This window comes from Trachypithecus francoisi, unplaced genomic scaffold (assembly GCF_009764315.1).
Source record: "Trachypithecus francoisi isolate TF-2019V2 unplaced genomic scaffold, Tfra_2.0 Contig00586, whole genome shotgun sequence".
Classification (NCBI taxonomy): domain Eukaryota; kingdom Metazoa; phylum Chordata; class Mammalia; order Primates; family Cercopithecidae; genus Trachypithecus; species Trachypithecus francoisi.
Genome location: NW_022680749.1, coordinates 1,364,554 through 1,387,836, shown reverse-complemented (window position 1 = coordinate 1,387,836; position 23,283 = coordinate 1,364,554). Strand labels below are relative to the sequence as shown.

Sequence of the window (23,283 nt, the reverse complement as noted above, 5' to 3'; positions counted from 1 at the left end):
TTTCCTATTTTGTTTATGGCTCTGTTAGGATTGTAATGGAGAAAACAAGAATTGTACCAGGAAGCCAGGAAGAATTAAGAAAAAAGAGAAAAGCTTTTTTATTTTTATTTTTATTTTTTTTTAAATAATCTGATCTTTATTTCTATTGAGAGGCAGGAAATACTTCTTTTGTCAGGGAGTGAATTTGTAAGTTCTTTGTAACTATGTGCTACCTATTTGTTAACCTGAGTAATTTCTCCTCCTGCTGACTTCTTGCAAATACTTGCCAGTGGATACCCGAAGCCTCTTACATCTTCTGTGGCATGCACTTGGCCTATATATAGCATATTCACTCATCTAAAGTGGGAAGAATAATCTGGCATCTTTTCTCTTTCCCCATCTTGCCATCAAAAGTTGCCTCAATGAGCATGTAGCCTTTAGAATTTTGAAAGAAAGAAGCAGGTAACAACTGGCCATGTTTAACTTCATCTTGAAGCTCTTGAGGACTCCTATCAAACTTTCCCCAGACTTTCTCATCATGTATGGTTCCATTGCAGGATGGGTGCAATGCTGAGTGCCAGCACAAACGGGATATCCCATTCTTTCCTTCTCGAAATTGCTCCCAGTCTTTTTGAGCTCTCTTCCTATTTGGAAGGAGAACTAAAGCAAGTTTAGTAGAGAAAATAATTGAAAGCACTCTCACTTAGGCAACTAAGTGAGAGTCTATATAATTCTTAGAATGCCTAGTCCTGTCTTTACATAAGAGTACAGGTAAATGAGGTCAATGAAGGTTGGAGAGTCACAGAACTTGTCTGGCTACATTTTATTAAATCCTGCAGAGACTTAACTATTCTTCTATAATTTAGGGATACTCGTCATTTAATAGGGAATAAACGAAAATCTGAGATATAAGGAAATTCTATATCCATTCTATATATGTATAAATTATACATAGAAAAATAGTTTAGAAGAGGAGTTAATATCAATGTAAAAATAGGAATTTTAAAGCTGCGAATAATACATAGCATAAATATGTATAAGGATTCAGCAAAATGTTAGCTGACACAGGGGGCTAAATAAACTTGAAGTTTAAGAAAGATAAGAACAGAACCCAATATGCATAAATCTGGGGACAAAATTTGATATTGCTGCTAATAAAAAAAGGGAGGACATCATATTGCGGGGTTTCATTAATAAAAAGTAACAAATTATGAGAACAAATAGTCTTCTTATAGTTTACCTGGTGAAGCATTTTAATGAGGCGTAGCTGTCTGTTCCATTACCAAAAGAGTTTTCTTATGTGTGCTCTGGTAGATTTTCATGCGGCTACACTGAAAGATATTCCCAAATGTCTGGCTAATAATTCTATTTATAGGCAACTGTTCTGAGGATTTAAAGTAAGGAGAATGAGGTTCATTTGGAAGCAGTGGGGAAAAAAATAGTAATGCTGGGCTTTGAATTTTATGGATGCTGTAGTTGTCATTTTGCATTTAAATAAGTGTTTTAAATGCCATGTTTTGTAGTTATTGCAGTTACTGTCCTCATCTTTTTGCCCAGCAAAAAACCCATTAAGTTATTCACTGAGATTGATTCTAGATTTTTCATAAAATTAATAACTTTGCTACCTGTTTCTCAAAAATGAGTAGAAATGCCTTTTAATGCAAATGCCAGTTTTTGATACAGTGAAAGTATTCTGTCTGTAGTGACTATTTGAACTTTTATGGGCAACTGGACATTGAGAGATTTAGTATATGAACTATGAATAGATTTATCCTTAGATTATCTAATACATGTTTTCCATCCTGCAACATAAAATCTGATCTCTTCTTAAAGTCTTGGTTGTTCTGAAAACTGAAATGAAATTATACTAAATGGTATTTTGACTGGGGAGAAAAAAAAAAAAACTTCACGTTATTTAAGAGAATGGATGCTGGCAATTGACTGTCTACTGTTTATTCAGAGCTTATAGATTAGTAGCCAGATGTGGCAGAAAGTTGGCTGATTTTTCATTCACAACAAAAACGATGCTGTGCTTCATGAACGGAGGTTTGTTATCCCACTAATAAGTAAAAGGAGCATGAAAGCCCTTGTGTTTAATGCTTATGCAAATAAGCTATTTGCAGGTGGCTTTTGGGCAGGACGTAAAATATTTTCAAAACTGGGTCAAGTTTTTCATCCTCAAAAATTACCAACAAGAGGAAAACCCCCTAAAACCTTTATTATGCTATTTCCCAAGTAAATGAAATGACAAGTCATTTAGCATTTAATAAATTACATGTGAAAATTATTTTCCTTATGATTTCATCAATCAATAAATTCTAGAGGATTCTAAATATATTTATTTGGCACTTTTTTAATGTGGTATCAAATTTTGTGGATATCCTTTTAGAGAATCAATTTCTTCAAATGGCTTTGAACATTTAATGTAAAATGCCCTTCTTGAACCATACATGTTTATTAAAAAATATTTTATATAGATTATCCATTCAAAAACAATTTTATATATATGTAGGCATTTTTTATAACTGCTCACTATTTTCATCCATATTTATTTATTAAACAATACAAATATTACACATTGTAAAAATAAAGGCCTACTCTAATATTACTGTATGTCAGAAGTAAAATAATTCAGAGAAGTCTACATTAAAAGACAACATAAAACAAAACAGAAAATGATGAGAATCACAAAACCATTGTCAAATTTTCAGCCGTGGCATTGACTCTCCACGTGGCCTTAGGTATCTTACTCTCTTGTTTTAACCTCTGTTTGATGACTGTAAAAATAATTTGTTACTAAGAAGCCCTCTTGCTTTAGTAGCTGTGTCTATAGAATTAAGAACATAATTCACAAAAAGTGTTTGAGTCTTCCTGAAAACCCTTTAAAACATCAATTAATCATTGAACAATACACAATCGCCTGATCATTTGCTAAGAGGGGGTTGCAGTCTCATCTCTGTTCACTCTGTCCTTTCTGAGACTCATATAGGTATGAGAGCTAGAAAAAATATTAATGTTTAGTAATTCAAATTTTCTCATTCATGAATCACTTCAGCAGTGCAAAGAATACTTTGTAATTTCAAAAGGTGTTTTTATTAATATACTTCTACTATTCTACCCCAATCAACAGCAAATTTACCTAAATCATGAGACTGCTGGAATTGCTAATTTTTAGAAATAAAAGACATAAGAACCACTATAAAACCCTATGAATCCTTTATCTACAATGAGAATGTCCATGAGTCAGCTCTTCTGACCCTCTGGCCAGTGTTCTGGAGTTACTGATCTGCAAGTTTCTAACTGAACTCTAGCTTGGTATGTGAGAGCAGCCTTGGGTAAACCAGTGGAGCGACATTTAAGTCTTGACGTTGCCGTTAATGATTCACCACCTGTTGCAAGTTCAATAAGTTATTCACACACCAAATTGATGCCATAGAATTCGTTGAGAAAAACTAAGTTAGAAAGATTGGGTGTCAATAAATGTTTGCTAAATCAGAATTGTTAATGATAGAAATCCGTATCTTAACAAAGTTGAGAAATCTTGTCTTCTTAATGTGTATTTATTGACTTTCCAGGATATGTCTTAGTGAGGAAACATAGCTTCTGTCATGAATTATGAGAGTGATAAGGAATAATAAACCACAGTGATTGAGCGACAGGGAAAGGCAGGGGGACCTAGAGACACAGTAACAGAAGATTAATTGACTAACGAAATAAACTTGAGAAAAGAGAGCACAGAGGAGGTTCAAGAGATGAAACCATATATTCCTCTCTATCTGCTCCCACCATCAAGGAAATTAATAGCATATTTTATAATGGATCCCTGATAAATATTAGTGTATAATTAAAAATCTATTAAAATGACTATTTCTTAGGGTACATAAAAATATTAAAACAAGTAAAGAAAAGTTGCCATAGGATGGAATATTATATTTTCTTGCATGTCTACTTCAAGGCTGAATCCTAATGGTCGTGTATGTAGGTAAATTATTCTTACAGCAACTTCTGGGACTTGGTATTTGGTGGGGTATAAAAGGCAAGGGGAGTAGTGAGGGTAAAGTGTAAGTACTTTGATCTTGAGCCTTGACTATATTGGACTTGGGATCTCAGAAATCTTGGGGATAAACAGTGGATTAAATCCATAAATTCATAAAGTATTGGTTACGTAACAGGTAGAAACTATGTGCTACTTTTGGAGGGATAGTCTTCTTTTCTTAAAAAACAAAAGGCCTTAAAGGTTTTATATATATAAAGTCTTTTTTATTATAAAAATACTATTTTGTTTTTTAAAATGAAACAATCTGCACATATACAACTCCTCTCTGGAGAAAGGCAATTATTTACATAATTATGCAGAAATTCCTATAATTATGTAAATAATTGCCTTTCTTCAGAGTGGAGTTGTGTATGTGCAGATTGCTTCATTTTAAGAAAAAAAATTTTATTTATTTGATTAACTGAAGTTCTGGATGCTTAAAACATGATTAAAATACACAGATCTACTATCTGTCTGCACGAAGTGTAAATGTCTTGTAAGAAAATCAAGTAATAAAGACTACAACATTTATTATTTAGCTGTAACTACAGTGGGTAGTAAGAAGGTAAAGCCCAGTGTGTTGGCTTTCTGTAGTTAAAAAATCCAACTTGTGGTTAGGAAATACCATTACTTATTATATCTAAATTCATCAAGTTGAATCCTGTAAAAGGTTTCCTGTTATCCACTCATCTTCCAACTTCTGAAGTATTCTTTAAATTACAAAGGAGAAACCTAGACACCACATTTTCTAGGTTCTCAGTACAACAGAGCTCCAGGTGAAATTATGCTAACTAAGGCCATGAGTGTAAGATGTGGATGGCATAAAGAAGAGGTTTAGAGCGTTTTTCTGGTGACCTCCTGTTTAAGTTTGACAAGCATCTGAAATCATTGTTAGCAACTTTTCCATAATTATTGCATTTGCTGCCTTTGTGAAAATAGCAGCATTTTTTTCCCTTTTTTTTGCCTATGCATACCATCTAATCAGGGGATAAGTCTCTTTCTTAGTCCCTATATTAAATATCTTTTTACATGAAATACATAGATTGGGATCTCTTTCGGACCTGTTCCTCTCTGATATATTCTTCAACTCTACGATGAGTTCATACTCATCTTCTGAAGACCCTTGGAAATGGGAATTTTTTTTCATATTAGATGTTGGTAGATAGAGGCCCATCCTTTAATAAACATCTATGTGCCAGAAAATATACTAGGCACTTAGATATAGTATTCAAGTAACTCACACAAACGTATCAACAACACAACAAAATATCTGTATAAAATAATACTTATTATATCCCTTATATGGAAACAGATCCACAGAGGAAGTTATACTAGCACCTGTAAATAGAGGATCCAAGAATTAAACATCCATCTGTCGGACTGACTACAAGCTCTTTCTTTTTCATAAAATGCCAATTTATCTCCTGCTTCTAATTTTCTTATCAAAATGTATCATCTATTGTCGTTGGGTGTATGGGTGGGTAATGACTCCTTGGCTTCTATTTTGTTCTAGTGGATTACTGTCTTCTTTATTTTTGTTCTAGTGTTTACTGAGAGTCCTAATTAATTAACCTGGCTGCTCTCACTTACATCAGCTCACCATTGTTTCTTCTCCCAGCTCATAATTTCTGTAACAGAGCTCTAAGCAATGATAAAGTTCTGCTATATGCTGCCAGCCTCTCTAAATCCAAGTGCCTCTTGCAGGCCAAGTTTACATGCACATGTTTAAAATCTTATTGAATCTACATACACAGTCTTCACATGTCTTCCTCCTTGAAATAATAGCATTGTGAGAAGAAAAAAAAATATTCAGTCTTTTTAAAACTAATTCAAGATGTCTAGGCAATACGATAACACTCTGCAACAAACAAGAAGTAGGGGAATATTTACCTGGTATTTCTGTCCCTCATTATCATTCTCACTCATTATAAAATTGGTATCTGAAAAAAATCTTGCTATAAAAACAAAAAGTAATGTATAGAGAGTATAAACAAAAAGTTTGCTTCATATCATAACCATTACCCATCCCATTGCCAAAGGGAAGATTGTACACTACATGATTCTGGGAAGCAGCATTCACATAGACTATAGGGTACATGGCACATGCAAGAGTCCCCATAGTATTACCCGCCTTTTACTCTTTGTAGACACACTCACGGATGATCCATACTCCCTGACCTGGAGTAGCCAGATAAAGAATTGCATCAATTTATTATCATTCTTTCCAGACCATTTTCTAGGTATTCCCACTATATATTCCTTCAAAGAGAAATATTTTATTCGTAAATCACATCTCACTGTATACATTTTCTTCTGAAATCTGAGTATTTTAATTTCATCCAGTTTCAACTGTGGGAGTACCTGGCAGACTGACCTATCTTTAATCTAAAACACTCATAAACTGGCACAGAAGCTTGTCATATCATTACATGTTTATCCATTGCTCTAAATTACTTATACAGTTTTCCCTGAAACATCTATTAATATTACAGTTATTCAAGATGACTGTGAGCTTACTACTTGCCAGTGATGGCATGAGCACCTTGGTCTATCTAGCCTAGTACCTGGCATTTAATAGGACCATTCTATTTATTTTCCTAAACTCTGGCAGCAAGATTAGTTCTAAGCATATTTTTTATCAGAACAATCGTCCATCTTTAACTACATGTGAAGAAAGTACTTTCTTATATTGAATTACACATTTTTATATGGCCACAGAAATCCTTACTTAATCTGACAAAATTAAGATAGATTTCTTTCTCCTAAGGTCAACAAAAAAATCATTCTCTACTGTTTCCATGGAGATGTTTCTCCCTTTCTCAATTGCCAATTGTCTACTGTGTGTTCTGGGTTCCATCTTTTCATATGTCATGACGATTCTCACCCCAGCATTCTGTTTCTCTGAATCAAAGCCCTTGACTTTTCACTTCTCAATTGTTTTGCTTGTAATTTTTTTCTTTTCTTTATTTTTTTATTCATAAATGCTATGAAAGTGTATGTATCTTTTATTTTGTATTTGTTTTCATATTTTATTCACATACCAAACTATACAGGAAATGAATAGAAGCAGATCTTTCTTAGTAGGAGGTAGAAGTAAAATTTTGTTGAGAATAAAAACAGAAAAAAAGAGAATCCAATTCCGTATCACCAGTTTGCTCCTGAATGTCCAATAAGTTTCCACTTATGAGCTTGCTACTGTACACAACACAAGAGCTTTTAAAAAATTGTCGGCCGGGCGCGGTGGCTCAAGCCTGTAATCCCAGCACTTTGGGAGGCCGAGACGGGCAGATCACGAGGTCAGGAGATCGAGACCATCCTGGCAAACACGGTGAAACCCTGTCTCTACTAAAAAATACAAAAAACTAGCCGGGCCAGGTGGTGGGCGCCTGTAATCCCAGCTACTCGGGAGGCTGAGGCAGGAGAATGGCGTAAACCCGGGAGGCGGAGCTTGCAGTGAGCTGAGATCGCGCCACTGCACTCCAGCCTGGGTGACAGAGCGAGACTCCGTCTCAAAAAACAAACAAACAAACAAAAATTGTCCAAATGATAGTGGTTAAGAGTGTACTTTAGGCTAGGTTACTTAAAAAAAAATGTCATCATTACTTTTGCCATCAAAAGTTAATTTGATGTATCATAATTGTTAAAGTTGAGGAGGATTAAGGATTCTTCTCATTCTGTGGTTTCCTTATAAACACAGTTTCTAATAAATCTCTAATTTTTTTCTGTGAAATTAAATCATTAGATATTGCTGAATGTCTGTATATTTCTTACTTTTCTAGAATCTAATTTTTAAATATTTTCTTACATTTTTCCTTCACCAAAGTCTTAAAACCCATGCAGCTGGTGTCTATTATTTAAATTCTGTGAAGTATTTTATTTGACTTTGTGTTTTTAGTCTTTTCACAGAAATCCTTTTATTGTTATCTTCTTTTCCAAAAGCACTTATTTCATATCTCTTTTCCATATGTATCTTCATTAGCAGGTTGCATTTCAGTTTCTTTAGTGCTTTTTTAGATGATAATATATTTTACTACATCTGCCTTCACAGCACTGTATATGCTCTGATGATCAGGTCTCTCATTTTCTTTTTTTAAATTCTCGTCCCTTTTGGGACTCATGACAAAGTAAAAGGCAGATTATTTTTCTCATCTGGCTTAAAATTAAAAAGGCTTCATATGTTTCTCCTTTGATTCTTAGGCCCAGCATTTCCAAAAACAAATGAGTACACAAAACATTAGTTGTAATGATACTTCAAAAAGTTCAAATACTAGTTTTTGGCTGCTTTATGTCTATATTTTTCATCTAGAGAAATTTTCTGTTATGAAGTGTTGAACTATTCACTATATGTTAATATTTTCCAAATAAAGTTTCCAAACTGATATTTAACTACATTCTCTTACATTCAAACATAGTCTGAACTATTGTCTGTTGTGTCTCTAGATCAATATTTATAAAACTAGATTGTTCATGTAATTTTTTTCCTTTGCTAATTTTCAAGATCATATCAAAAATACCACTGTTGATTCCGTTTTTTATGTTTCATTCTTTGAAACTGTATTGACCTTTTTCTTCTTCTTTCTTCATCATTTCCTGTTATCTCATCTTTGTGAGTCTTCCTATTAATTTTTTTTCTTTTTGAATTATTTGTTAACTGACAAATAAATTGTATATATTTAAGGTGTACCACATGATGTCTTAAAGTATACATACATTGTGCAATGGCTAAATCAAGCTATTTAGCATATGCATATTTAATATATGCATTACCTTGTAACTGGGTCCCTTTAGATTTCAGTACCTTAGTATTTTTAGTGACTGAGATTAAAAAAAAAAAAAAAAAAAAAAAAACAACGAAGTAGGATTAGGCTCTTGCTTGCTTGCACTGAAGCCAACATCCCTTGTTCTCACAATACAACTGCAAACTGCTGTTGTACTGTTTCTTTGTCAAGCAAGAGAAGATAACTTCAAGGTAACAAAAAACATATGCAGAAGGAATGAATTGCCTAAAAGGATGTTGCAACTAACTGCTGAGGCCCAGAAGTTTGGTTGCTCAGGATGTTATCAGAGATGAAAGAAACACAAACTTTCCCATTTGTTCCCTAAAACTCTCGCTCTTACTCTCTAGCTGGAAAAAAAAAAAAAAAAAAAAAAAAAAAAAAAAAAAAACCTCTCTGCTTTGTCTTATTGTTAAGACTTATCTGAGAGATCTTGCCCCGTTCTCACTTTGGCCAAATGGAATACACTTTTATCTATCCCCAGACATTGCTGTGTCAGTGTTTGGTTTCAACTGAGCATCAGGTACATGAGCTTGAATATGGGCCTTTACAACATCTTCACCTACTTACTATTTTGTCTCTGTGTGTGGTGAGAATACTTAAAATCTACTCTATTGGCAATTTTCAAATGTAAATGTATTGTTATCCACTGTGTCACCATGATGTGCAATCAATTTTTCGAACTTATCCCTCCTGGCTAAGTAGAATTTTGTGTCTTTTGACTAACATCTCTTCAATTTCCCCATGCCCTAGCTTCTGATGACTACCAATTAACTCTCTGTATCTATGAGTTTTACTTATTTAAACTCTACATATAAGTGAGATTATGTCATGTTGGCTTTTAAGTGTCTGGCTTATTTCACTTGACATAAAGTCTACCAGGTTCATACGTGTTGTTGCGCATGACAAGATTTCTTTCCTTTTTAAGGTCCATGAACCTTTTACAGATCTGTTACTGAGACAATCCAAACTTATTGGACAATTACATGTTATTTGAATAAATTGAAACATAACAGCTTATAAAGGGCCAAATGGTAGTAACAACCTAAGAAAAAGCTTTGGAATATTATTTCTTAGCTTAAAAGATGAAGACAATATTGGTCAGAGTCTTCTAGGCTTGAATTCTGGGCTACTTAGAGTTTATCAAGTAAATTGTAAAAGGATAGCCAATCAATATTTCACATGAATTTCTGTATGAATTTCGATTTGACAAGAAAGACTGTAAACAAAACCACTATTATCTGTAAACTACCTAATGTGGAAAGAAATATCCTTAAATAAAATCTTGAAAAAGCATATTACTCAATTTTTTTCCTACAGATATCCCATATATTGTAACTAATTATAATATTTAATTGAATACAAAATCTTTCTTCTTAAGAAAATATTTTATTCAGTTTTAGAATGTTAAAGTTTCTCCACTCTAATATATACAGAACTTCTCTAACCTTTAAAAATACTGCTTCACTTATTACTCATGATAATTGGGCCACATATATAATTAAAACATACCATTTATTATTTCCCCGTGTAAAAGGGCATTTAGTTCCCCAACGTAATTTCAAACTGTAATTTTAAACAAATTATAAAGTGTTTTGAAACATTAATGTGGTTAATTGTCTTATCTATTGTCTGTGTTCATCAGGGGCTGTGACATGCACAAAGGAAAGTAATCAGAGGAAGGAAGAGAAGAAGCTAAGTTCAAGGGAATTCATTAATCATGCCTTAGATGACTGAGCGTTTTATTATTTTCCCAAGTAAGCTGAGGCTGACAGTATCATGAATCGTTTACATACCAGTATTCAAACGTTCTATTTTTAAATTGGGAGGAAGTTTTAGAATAGAATAATGAAATTCCCTCCATTTCCTCCTAGTGTACATACTTAAGAAGAACCTAATGGAAACATGAGGTTCTAAGGTCCATGCTGGAAACAATAATCAGAACTGTAGGAATTCTCTTATGGAAAACATTAATAAGAGGAAATTCTAGCAATAGAATTCATTGTTAAAACTGTAAGTTACAACAATATTGCCTCTGCATGCTGACTGTAATCCTCTGTAATCTTCAAAGGCAAACAGGGACAGTAATAATCTTTTCATGTACTCCTAACTTTCTTCTCTGAAAGGCTAGAAAATGTCTTATATATAGCACTCATACTGTCATTTAATCAAATCCAGTTTCTATTTTTCTTCATTCTAGATGAATGGATGCTAAGTCTTTCGGGCACAATGTGAATTTCCTAAGTGTCTGTAGACTACATCTCCTATTTTTACTTCTCGAAGTTTCTCTCAAAGTGTGATAGTTTCACTCTATTGATACTGTTAACTGACAACCACTTTGAAGGCCTCCTCCTCCCCTTTTTTTCTTTTCCCGCACATGTAGGCAAGCAGTAAGAAAACTCAGAGTCTCTCTCCCTTGGCTATGGCAGGGAAGTTCAAACCATTTAAATCCTCACCTATTGGAGCTGAGGGTAAGGGACTCACTTGGATACAACCCTTAACCCCATTAAATACCAGAACTCCACTGCCTCTTCCTTAGGTTTCACTTCTCACTGAACCTGAAGGCTTTTTGTTGTGGATTATTTTGCTCTTTAGTAGGTAATAATACCACGTAAGTGATAAATTCGTTTCATTTCCTTTTGGTGTTGATATCCATAAATTACTAGGGGCAGGAATGGTGTAGAGTTGCCTAGTATTCACCAAATAAAGTAAAAACAACACACACACACTGAGAGAAAAATCTAGAGAAACATTCCCACGTTGCCACACACAGTTTTCTTGCTTGCTCCTGATAAATATAACTTTCTCTATCCACGAGTTCAATTAACAACTTTGGATAGGAAACATTCATAAGGAAAAATGGATGACTGCATGAAAGGAGAGTGTTCTACCTGACTTTATTCACTAATCAGAATATGCCTCAAAACCGGGTAGCAAAAACTGAGCTGTGGGTTTTGAGAAAGATTCCAATAACAAGAAAAATGTACAAACATTTTTATTGTTGTTTATACCTAAGCAATACAGCATAACAATTTACACAGCATTTACATTGTATTAAGTGTTACGAGTAATCTAAAAAGGATTTAAAATACATGAGAGAATATAAGTAGGTTATATGCAAATACTAGGCCATTTTATTAAAGGATTTGAGCATCTGCATTTTGGTATCTGTTGGGGGATGGGAGGTGGGGCGGCAGGTCCTGGAATCCATCCCCTATGGATACTGAGAGACAAACATACATAGAAGCTACAAAAGTGAATTACTTATTTCACCTCTTGCTGTTGACTTAAGGAAAACTATGCACTCTATCATCAGTATAGACAGTTTTTGAAAAGCCTAGATCCTCCCAAGGTTTGAATAGGTGTTGAAAATAGTGAGATGTAGTGATAGCTCAAATAGAGAAAAGAGAAGCAAACCTCTAGGGAAAACCATTTCCCCTTTTAGAAGCAAGTTTGAAGTGGCAGATGACTATTCCTTTTTCTACTGAAAATATTTTCTTGGGCTTCCTGTCAAGTAATGTGAGTTGCAAAAGACATTGAAGATTGGACCAACTAATGAAATGGAATCAGGACATGGTTTCATAAAATAAGAGTGTTTTTTTTTTTTTTTTGTAATTTATTTACAGTTTCTTCCTTTTTTTGTTTATTTTTTAAACTTATTTATATTCCAAATAAGGTTTGTCATTTAACTAAACTTTTTATTTTGCCCCACATATCATTCCTACGGCTTCTTAGATTTAATAGGATAATAACATTTCTAAAGCAGACTGGTCTATGGCTTCCTTAAATTAATACTGCCTCTTCTCTTACCAAAGTTACTAAAGACAAATATAAATAATCATGACCAACATATAAAGATATGAATGAGATTTACAGAGAATAACTTTACTCAGTTATATAGGGTTACCCATAAACAAAGGGAATTTACTAGCTTCAATTGAAAAACAAATCTCATGGCATCTGTGATATTTACTTCTGTCATCTCCACATTCAAAGGAAAACAAACACAGATTATCCACATATTTAATCACTTTTTTTTTTACAAATGCTCTGTAAACAAAATGCTTCTCACACCTATTCAATACAATTAAAACATAATAACATAGCTTTGCCAAAAGGTGTATTCCAAAGTTATCAGTTAGATTTATTAACTGATAAAGATGTGCAATTAAATGTGAATGTTTCCTTTAGTGAATATACAGAATTCTCTCAAAGTTAAATTATTCAAAACATATCTAAACTCACCTAACTCAAAAATGTAGAATTCTTATACTCAATATCTGCACATTCTCACATACAAAATATAATCTAAATATTATTTTTAACAATGTAAAACTTGTTTCTCTCTTTGTTATTGCCAAGATTCCACTGACTGTTGAAATATAAAAAAAAAACAGCATTAAATCAGGTGTGATCAAATCATCTTTTTCTGTTTATCTCCACTACTGGCATTTATTGGCACTTGGAAACTATTTATAAACTCATATTCTTATTGCTAACATCAATTATTATGCAAATACTTGAAATTTTTACTGACTTCAAAAATAATACATGAAAGTCTATAGACTTCAACTAGTGAGCATTATCTTTTGTGGTTTATAAATACAGAATACAGAATAGGGTATAGTTTGGATGAGTCTGAACAACAGATGTTTCTGCTTTATGAATTCTGGTCAAATCATTTGGAAAGGGTTTTATTTATATAATAAGCATCTGCGTTTTGGAAAGTTAAACTAAAAATTATTTTGTCATTTTCTCTAATAGCTTGGGACCTACATAAATCTATTAAGTAGACCATAAATAGAACTGAAGGTGATAGTAGAGGTGTTTAAAATAAGTTTGGATAGTTTTTACACATGTAAATCTATAACATACCTTTACCAAAATCTAATATTTAAGAAGAATTAATGGAAATTATACAGTTATTCCAACTCTAAAGTTTTATGACACAAATATATTATTTAGATAGCATCTTCACATTAATTTTGTTTAAAAATCTCCATTATGCTTTAGAGAGGATTTCAATGAGAATATGTATACCCCATCACATTTTATCAAGCTGAAAACTGATTACGGAACTTTTTGTAGGTACAGAGCAAGTTTAATCCATTTAACTCATGCCAGACTTCAGGTATTTATGAATAACTATCAAGTATTCCTTTAATAATTTTTCTTTACAGGCTAGTCATCCTTACTTCCTTCACGTAATTGTTAATTTGCTTGATGCCAGGAGCTCTAAATTATGTAGAACTCATTTTGATAATTTCCATTACAATATATATTTCGTACAAAAATTTGCTTCCTCAACACCCACAGTTCAGTTTTTGCCGCCCAGTTTTGATGCATATTCTGATTAGTGAACAAAATCATGCAGAAAACTCTTTTATTAAAAATAACCAAAACATAGTTGGGAGGGGGTGGTTAGGGCATATATTTTTGACCTTTGTTTATCTCTTAGCCAATACTAAGTATTTTCACATATAATCCTATGAAATGTTTCTCCATGTTACACTTGAATACTCAAAGTTTTGAGGTTATATATAGAATTTCACAATTGTCTTTTTATTTCTCTATTCAACAAATTCTACCACTTAGACACTGGCTTTCTCTGTTTCTTCTGTGATAGTTGATAGAGTTTTACCTATATTTGCCCCAATAAATGAATTATCCAGCTATATTTTGCAGGGGTCCTGCTAATCTTCTTGTATTGTTCCAATTTTAGTATATGTGCTGCCAAAGCAAGCACCAGCTAGTTCTGAAGAACTGATATGTACTACTAAGAACACAAGATAAAGAGAATCCTAGGAATAAAGTTGGTAAGCCATTTTTTTTTTTTTTTTAAATTCTGTTTCCTATCCTTTCCTTGTCCTTCTTGTCTTCCATTTTAGAGCTGATTCACAGGAATCCTTCAAACACTTCTTGGATAGGTCTTTCTGGAGTCCCTTCAAAAGTTCCTGTTTATAGATGCACATAAGATATGAGAGGGCCAGAATGCTTCATGAGTCCAACTCTTTTGTTGGAACTCAAGAAAAGAGACTAGATTGGAGAGTAGAACTAGATTTTTTGAGTCATGTTTTAATAATGACTACTCCGCATGTACACATTTAGATGCTGTCCCCAGTTGAAGAGTTCTGCCCACTGTCAAAATTCATGTCCACCTGGAACCTCAGAATGTGAGCTTATTTGGAAATAAGATTTTGCAGACGTAGTTAGTTAAGATGAGGTCATACTGGAGTAGGGTGGGCCACAAATCCAATCACCAGTGTCTTTATAAGAAAGGGAAATTCAGGCACGGAGACACAGAAGCACACAAAGAAGAAGGTCATGCAAAGAAGGAGGCAGAGACAGGAAGAAAGCAGCTACAAACCAATCAGAAGAAGGATTTCTGAGAGCTCTCAGAAGACTCAGAAGACTGGAAGAGGCAAGGAAAGTTCCTTCCCTAGAGCCCTCAGAGGAAGCTCCGCCCTCAGTGGAAGCACCTTCTAACCTCCAGAACTATGAAATAATACATATCTGTTATTTTTAAGCCGGCAGGTTTGAGGTAATTTGCTACGGCAGCTCTAGAAAACAAACATACACAGGATTCTTCTTTCGAATAGGTCTGAAGGAGATGTATATATACAGATTTATATATTTATAAACATATAACAGATTTATATATTTATAAATATAAAACAGATTTACATAATTTTATAAACATAAAATAGATTTACATAGTTTTGTAAATATAAGCTTAATTTTTAATTACTAAATTTCTTCTATAGGCTCTCAACTAGTAAGGCAAATACACAATGACCAAACAGAATAATAATTGTCCTTTATTATTGTAAAATAATAATACTGCTTTTTACTTATAGATTATAAAGAATTACTGTGGGCAATTTAAAGGCTTTTCAAAAATGGTTTAAAACTAAATCTATAGTATTCAAACATGGTTATAGGACATTTCTTTTTTGAAATTATTTATCCTATTATAGTTTATATACAATATCCAATTTTATATTTCTACTTTAATATATTCAGCATTTAGTTCTGGACTCAAGATTATCGAACCATAGCCATTTATTTCAATTTCATATTTTGTCTTCATGTAGAAAATCCAAAATTTTATTTAAAATTTGGAATTCTCAAATTCTTAAACATGAACTGAGAAGAAAGCATAGTATGGTAACATTTTAAAATGTTTAGTAAAGTTAATGCATCACATGTAATATATCCAGAATCGTATTCAACTGATATTTAATAAATATATCTGTGGATTATTCCTTTGAAGTAATATTTTAAGCATACACATGCATAGAGATACAGGTACATACATGATTCAATATGGTGTTTTATTCCTTGCCTATAATTACATGGCTAAAAAGAATGCATATTTATGCTGAAATGAAACCATTTTGCTTTCTAAAAAGAAACTCAGACACACATTTCTAAGTGCAATGGCAGCAAATACTAATACATTTACATACATTATTTTGTCTTTTGACCTTTTCAAGCAACATCATGCAAGGATATGTAGGTTACATTTGATCAGTTTTCAGATGTTTTGGCAGGTCTTGAGAAATCTTGTTTTATATCTTTGATAAAGTTTGACTGTGTCCCTACCCATACATCATCTTGATTTGTAATTCCCATAATCCCCATGTGTTGTGGGAGGGATCAAGTGGGAGGTAGTTTAATCATGGGGGCGATAACTCTCCTGCTGTTCTTGTGATAGTGAATTAGTTCTCACAAGATAATCATTGTTTCATAAGGGGTTTTTCCCTTTTTGCTCAGCACTTTTCCTTCCTGCTGCCATGTTTAGAAGAATGTGTTTACTTCCCCTTCCAATATGACTGTAAGTTTTCTGAGGCCTCTCCAGCCCTGTGGAACTGTGAGTTAATTAAACCTCTTTTCTTTATAGATTACCAAGTCTCAGGTATTTCTTTATAGCAGCATGAGAATGGAGTAATACAGAAAACTGGTAGTGCAGAGAGTGGGGCGCTGCTGTAAAGATACCCCAAAATGTGGAAACAACATTGGAACTGGGTAACAGGCAGAGGATGGAAAAGTTTGAGGGGCTTCGAAGAAAACAGGAAGATTTGGGAAAGTTTAGAATTTCCTAGAGATTTGTTGAATGGTTTTGACCAAAATGCTTAAGGTGATATGGACAATTAAGTCAAGGCTGAGGTCTTGATGGAGATAAGGAATTTGTTGGGAATTGGAGTATAGGTCATTCTTGCTATGGAGGGAGACTGGAAGCATTTTTCCCTGCAGAACTTTGAACTTGAGAGAGATGATTTAGGGTATCTGGCAGAAAAAAATTTTAAGTGCCAAAGCATTCAAGAGGAAGCAGAGCATAAAAGATTTGAAAATTTGCAGCCTGACGATGTGTGAGAAAAGAAAACCTCATTTTCTGGGGAGAAATTCAAGTCAATAGGGAAAATGTCTTGAGGACATGTCAGAGACCTTTACAACAGCCCCTCCCATCATAGGCCTGAAGCCCTAGGAGGGAAAAATGGTTTTGTGCCCCTCTTCCCACAACCCATGCAGCCTCAGGACATGGTGCCCTGTTTCCCAGCTGCTTCAGCTCTAGCCACGGCTAAAAGGGGTCAGTGTACAGCTCAGGCTGCTGCTTCAGCGGGTATGAGCCCTAACCCTTGGCAGCTTCCACATGGTATTGGGCCTACAGGTACAGAGAAGTCAAGAAAAGAGCTTTGTGAACCTCTGTCTAGATTTTAGAGGATGTATGGAAATGCCTGGATATCCAGGCACGAGTTTGCTATGGGAGCAGAGCCTTCATGGAGGGCCTCTCCTGAGGAAATGCGGAAAGGAAATGTGGGGTTGGTGCCCCCACACAGCACTGTCTGGTGGAGCAGTGAGAAGAGGGCCACCATCCTCCAGACCCCACAATGGTAGATCCACCCACAGCTTGCCCTGTGCACCTGGAAAAGCCACAGACACTGAATGTCAGCCTGTGAAAGCAGCTGAAGGAGGACCATACCCCGCAAAGCCACAGAAGCAGAGCTGCCCAAGGCTGTGGCAGCTCACCTCTTGGAATGGCATAACTTAGATATGAGACACGGAGTCAAAGGAGATCATTTTGCAACTTTAAAGTTTAATGACTGCCCTATTGGATTTTGTACTTGAATGGGGCCTGAAGCCCCTTTGTGTTGGCCAGTTACCCCTGTTTGGAATGGATATATTTAACCAATGACTGTATCACCATTGTATCTAGGATGTAATTAACTTACTTTTGATTTTACACGTTTGTAGGCAGAAGGAACTTGCCTTCTCTCGGACGAGACTTTGACTTGAACTTTCAAGTACATGCTGGAATGAGTTAAAACTTTGGGGAACTGTGGGAAGGTCATGATTGTTTTTTGAAACGTGAGGACATGAGATTTGGGAGGGACCAGGGGTAGAATGATACAGTATGGCTGTGTCCCCACCCAAATCTCATCTTGAATTGTAGTTCCCATAATCTTCACATGTCATGGGAGGGACTCAGTCGGAGGTTACTTAATCGTCGGGTTGATTACCCTCATACTGTTCTTATGATAGTGAGTTCTCCCTAGGTATGATGGTTTTATTAGGGACGGTTCCCCCTTAGCTCAGCACTTCTGTTTCTTGTTGCCATGTGAAGGACATGTTTACTTCCCCTTCTGACATGACTATAAGTAAGTTTCCTGAGGCCTCCCCAGCCCTGTGGAACTGTGAGTTTATTAAACCTCTTATCTTTATAAATGACCCAGTCACAGGCATTTCTTCATAGTGGTGTGAGAATGGACTAATACAATCTTTTTCAGCTTTCATTTCTTTGTGATGCAATTCAAGTTAAGGTAAGAAGAGTGTTGTAAAAATCAGCCTTGTTAAGACTTCTATAAATCATGAATTCAGCAGCTAATTCAAAGCACAATTTTGTACATGGTACAAAACTATCTATTGTAGATGACTAATTTCAACTCTATCAAAGTGACAAAAAAAGAGCCATCAACATCAGCCCTCCTCAAAAATGTGTGCACTATTTTACTAACAAACAGTAACACCTAAACAATGAGCAATATTAGGAAGACAAAAACCCATAATGTAATGTACTATTTGACAGTCAAGTACTTTAACAATGTCCTATCCTTTCTATTACCTCTGGATACTTTATCCTTTTGCTAACATCACCCCTCCTAATCTTTCACAATACATTCCTATATTGTAGCATTTCAGAATTTTCTGCCTCACCAGTTGGAATGTTACCAGATATTCCTCAGTGTATGGACCACCTGCTATTGCTCTCAGCTCATGTTTGGATAAAACTGGTTTATGTAAAATTTTATTTTTTTCTTCTGGTAAATGAAAGTTAATTTGCAATATGTTTCCATGGGAAAATTCTAGGCATAAAAATCATATAATCACATCTAAAATTGCTAAACAACATTTTTAAAAGACTTAAAATTTAATGATAAATCATAGTCATAAGCCCATAAAATAAAGTAATATCAAAATGAAAATTAGGAACACAAAAGTATGTGCTACAGGGAAAAATATAATCCAAAAGTTCTCAAACAGTCTACAATGTCTATAAAATCTATGTATTGAGTTTCTACTATGCATTCAGCACTGTTTTATGACCAAACATAATAAAATATTCTTGTTTCAAGTGGAGAAGTTTAGGCTGTATATGGGATGTTGTTACCATACATCAGTGGCCACTGAATAACAATAAAACTCGCATTCTGTTCTTATGAAGGCATGCTTGTAATGGCTACTGCTAAATGAGACTCTATTTTACAATAGGGTGTGCATTTCTTACATATGTTTTATGTATCTCCGTTATTTAAAGGATGTCTCCCATATGCTTTTCTCTTAAGATTCTGTTCTATTTTACTTTTAGACAACTAGCTTTTATTGTTTATTCCGTAGACTCTCTGTTTCTCACCAATCAATGTTGGGCATGAAGCCAGGCCCAACAGAAGCCCTTAGTCCATGGAGAATTACTTTTTTTCACACTACCATAAGAATTAATATCTTAAAAATTTTCCAATATGTCAATGTAAAACTTAGAAAAGTTTAATCATTCCACATTGCCTTTGGCCTTAAAATTAAATATATGGCTTAATATATAAAGCCTTTCACAGTTTAGCTTAATGGCAGCTATCTTCTTCCCATACAATTCACTCAACCTCAAAACTTGAAACCGCATATCCATTCATGGTTCTTTGCTTTTTTCCCTGCTTGCCAGGCTGTATCTAAGTTATATCAGAGATTACTCAGTGTTATCTCTTTTATACACCCTCTGTCATGTTTGCAGAGTGAATCGTCTCTATGGCTAATAGCTTATATAAACATCTATCGTAGATTATATTTTTAGTTATATATTTACTTGCAGAACTTGTTATTTGATTACAGGCATTCACCATACATGCCTCTCTCTGACTTCCTTCAAAACACTTCAGTGACTGAACTCAACAGGCACTGTAGCCTAGTAGTAAAAACAACATATTCAGGGGCCAAGGTTCTTGCCTTTGGATCCCAGGGCCATGTACTAGCTGTCTGATCTTGAGCAAGTTACTTACTTAAACTTTCAGTGTCATAAGTTTCATTACTAGTGTGTTCATACTAGTAGAGAGCAGGTTCTTAATGTTGTTTCATTCAACAGCCTTCCATTGTAACACTGATGAGAAAAAACAAATTCCTGGTGGGAGCCACTGTATGTATGGAGTTTGCACCTTATCCCCATGTCTGCGTGGGTTTTCTCTGGGTACTCTGCCTTCCTTTCATATCTCAAAAATATGTATGTCATGTTCATTGGTTGTCTAGATGGTCCTAAAATGAGAGAGAGCGAGAGAGAGAGAGAGAGAGAGAGAGAGAGAGAGAGAGTGTGTGTGTGTGTGTGTGTGTGTGACTGCCCTTGATAGAATAGTGTCATGTACAAAGTTTGTTCCCACCTTGTTCCCTGAGTTGCCCAGAAAGGCTCTGGCCACCTGCGACAGGAATAAGAAGGCAAATAATTATCTTACTTGTTTTTATTAATCTTTCTTAAAAGTACATAAAACTCATATTTACTTCAATATTTCATATTATAAATATTTTTGTCTTTATTTAGAAGCTTGATGTTTTCATGACAAGAATTACATCATAGGAACTTAAGTCTTGTTTATATCAATTAGCCTGTGATCAAGTTTGTTCCTATATAAGTTGTTTTGCATGAAGTCATAGTTGTCAAGAACCTATTGAGGATGTTAAGTGAGGATTTACAGTATAAAATTCTTAGGTTATTTGGAGAAAAATGACTTAATATAATTAGTCCCATAATGTAAAGATTTTAGAGACTGATATGGAGGCAGTGTTTTATGAAGATGTTAGAAAAAGACAGGTGAGAGACAGGATAGAAATAAGAAAAAGAAATATTAAAGCCATTCTTTCCAAGAAAGAATAATTTCTATATGTAATCATAAAATTGTAGTATTGGATGGATTTACTAAAAAATCCATTCCAGTGCTCAGATGAAAGAACTGAAGGCCTATGAAGTCACACAAGTTTAAAGCAGATATGGGAATAAACTCCTATTTCATTGGTCTCTTCACCTATAGGTTTTTGTGTTATCCTTGACTAAAGTCTGCAACATGTTTTCCTAATGTCATATCTTGTTCTTAATATTTGTAGGCTTTCTGTGACCCTTTGTTGACTACTTGACTTAGCTCTTTCTATTTGCCATTAGTTTACATGTATAGTATAAGCCTGCATTGAAGTTTTTCAGAATAAAAACATACACAAACTGTTCCTTTCCACAGATGATTTGAGGAATAAAAAGGAGAAATAATACAGTCTAATTTCAATATTGAAAGAGACATCAGTTGAACTAAAACAGAAGAATAAACAGGGTATAAAGCAGTCCAGTAAGATATTCATAATTTCATACTGAACTCTTTAGGAATTGTGATTTCTTAACTAGATTCATTTATTTATTTAATAAACTTTTACTGAATACTGCTATGTGTCTGATTCATCTATTGATTAGCAAGATTAACATGGTTGCTACACTCACAATGCTCACATTTTGCTAGATAAATCATAATTTTAAAAATCATCATAATCATCATAAAACTTGAAATAGGGACAATGGATAGCCATTGATGTACTTTTGTGAAAGGAGTAATATTACTATATTTCAGGTTTTAAATGTCACTTCAGAAAAATATTTGGAGACAGTTGGAAGGAAGGTAGAGTATATGCAAGGAGACAAACAAGATGCTAATGCAGCAGGGCACCAAATACCAAGAAATAAACAGTAAAACATGGAGCTGGAATCCCAGATTTTTGCAGAAGATTAAAAGAGAAGCCTTGAGAGACATGTATTTGGGATAATAAACAAAATGTCATCATGCATTTAATATAGGGAGTGAGGGAATGAAAGGCATCAGAAATAACTTTCATCTCTCTGGCTTGAGAAACTAGGTAGATGATGGTGGCATTTAATGAGATAAGGAAAATGGAGAATAATGTGTTTTATTGGGGCAGTGAGCTGAAGTATGGTGTGAATTTTGAACCACTGAGTTTGAAGTGCACTTGAGGAAATCCAAAGTGGTGGGGGTGGGGAGTGTTAAATAGCCAATCCTAATTAGAAATATTCATTGAAAAAATTATTTTTAGGAGAAATCATGACATTAAACCTAAAAGAACATATTTTGAATAATACCATTTATATCAAGGCCTGATAAACAAAGTGTGTAAATGATTCTTTTTTATAAATTATTGTTCATTTAAATATTATTAGAACATAGAATTTCTATTTACATCACCTGCTATAAGAGTGACAGCATATTAGCCACTGGTATTCATGCTCAACTATGCAATTTAAAAGCAACACCAAAGAATATTCTTCATTGTGTTCCTAAACTCTCTCTTAAGCAAATAAATAAAGAAAATGTAATGCCTAGCAACATTTTCTAGCAATTATTCTTCTGCAATGCATGAGTATATATTTGTGCTATTGTAGCATTAGGTTCAACCTAATTAACTCAGAAAATCATTTATGCACAATAGCCTATCTTTCATGTACAGCAGATGTCTATTTTCTTTACTTTCTGCAATTTTATATAACGTTATCACAAAAAAAAAAAAAAAAGTGGTTGTGTTTCTTGGTTCTCAGCACTGCTGTTTATCACATCCATGTCCATACTAGTTTTTCCATGTATGGTTGGTTCTCAGCACTGCTGTTTATCACATCCATGTCCATACTAGTTTTTCCATGTGTGGTTTAACTACCAAATTAACCATTTGAGATTAGATCATCTCTTGGATTTATGACTCTGTGACTATAATATTTTAGCTGCCTATAGGTCTTTTAAAGCATATATAGCAATACATGTTGTCCACAACAATCCCTTAGATATTAAATAGGTGAAACCTCTGGAATTAGGCAAACTGTGTGTAAATATTAAATATTGGTTAAGACCTTGAGAACCTTTTTTTCAACTATCTGTGCATATATTTCCTCACCTGTACAATGAAACCAAT

At 34.2% G+C, this 23,283-nt stretch overlaps 1 protein-coding gene and 1 pseudogene across 16 annotated transcripts in view; both read right to left on the bottom strand.

The window, feature by feature from the left end:
* PCDH15 (protocadherin related 15) overlaps window positions 1-23,283 on the bottom strand; it is a 1,849,154-nt gene that overhangs the window by 627,349 nt on the left and 1,198,522 nt on the right. The window lies entirely within an intron of this gene.
* Window positions 14,446-14,536, bottom strand: LOC117086649 (annotated as a pseudogene).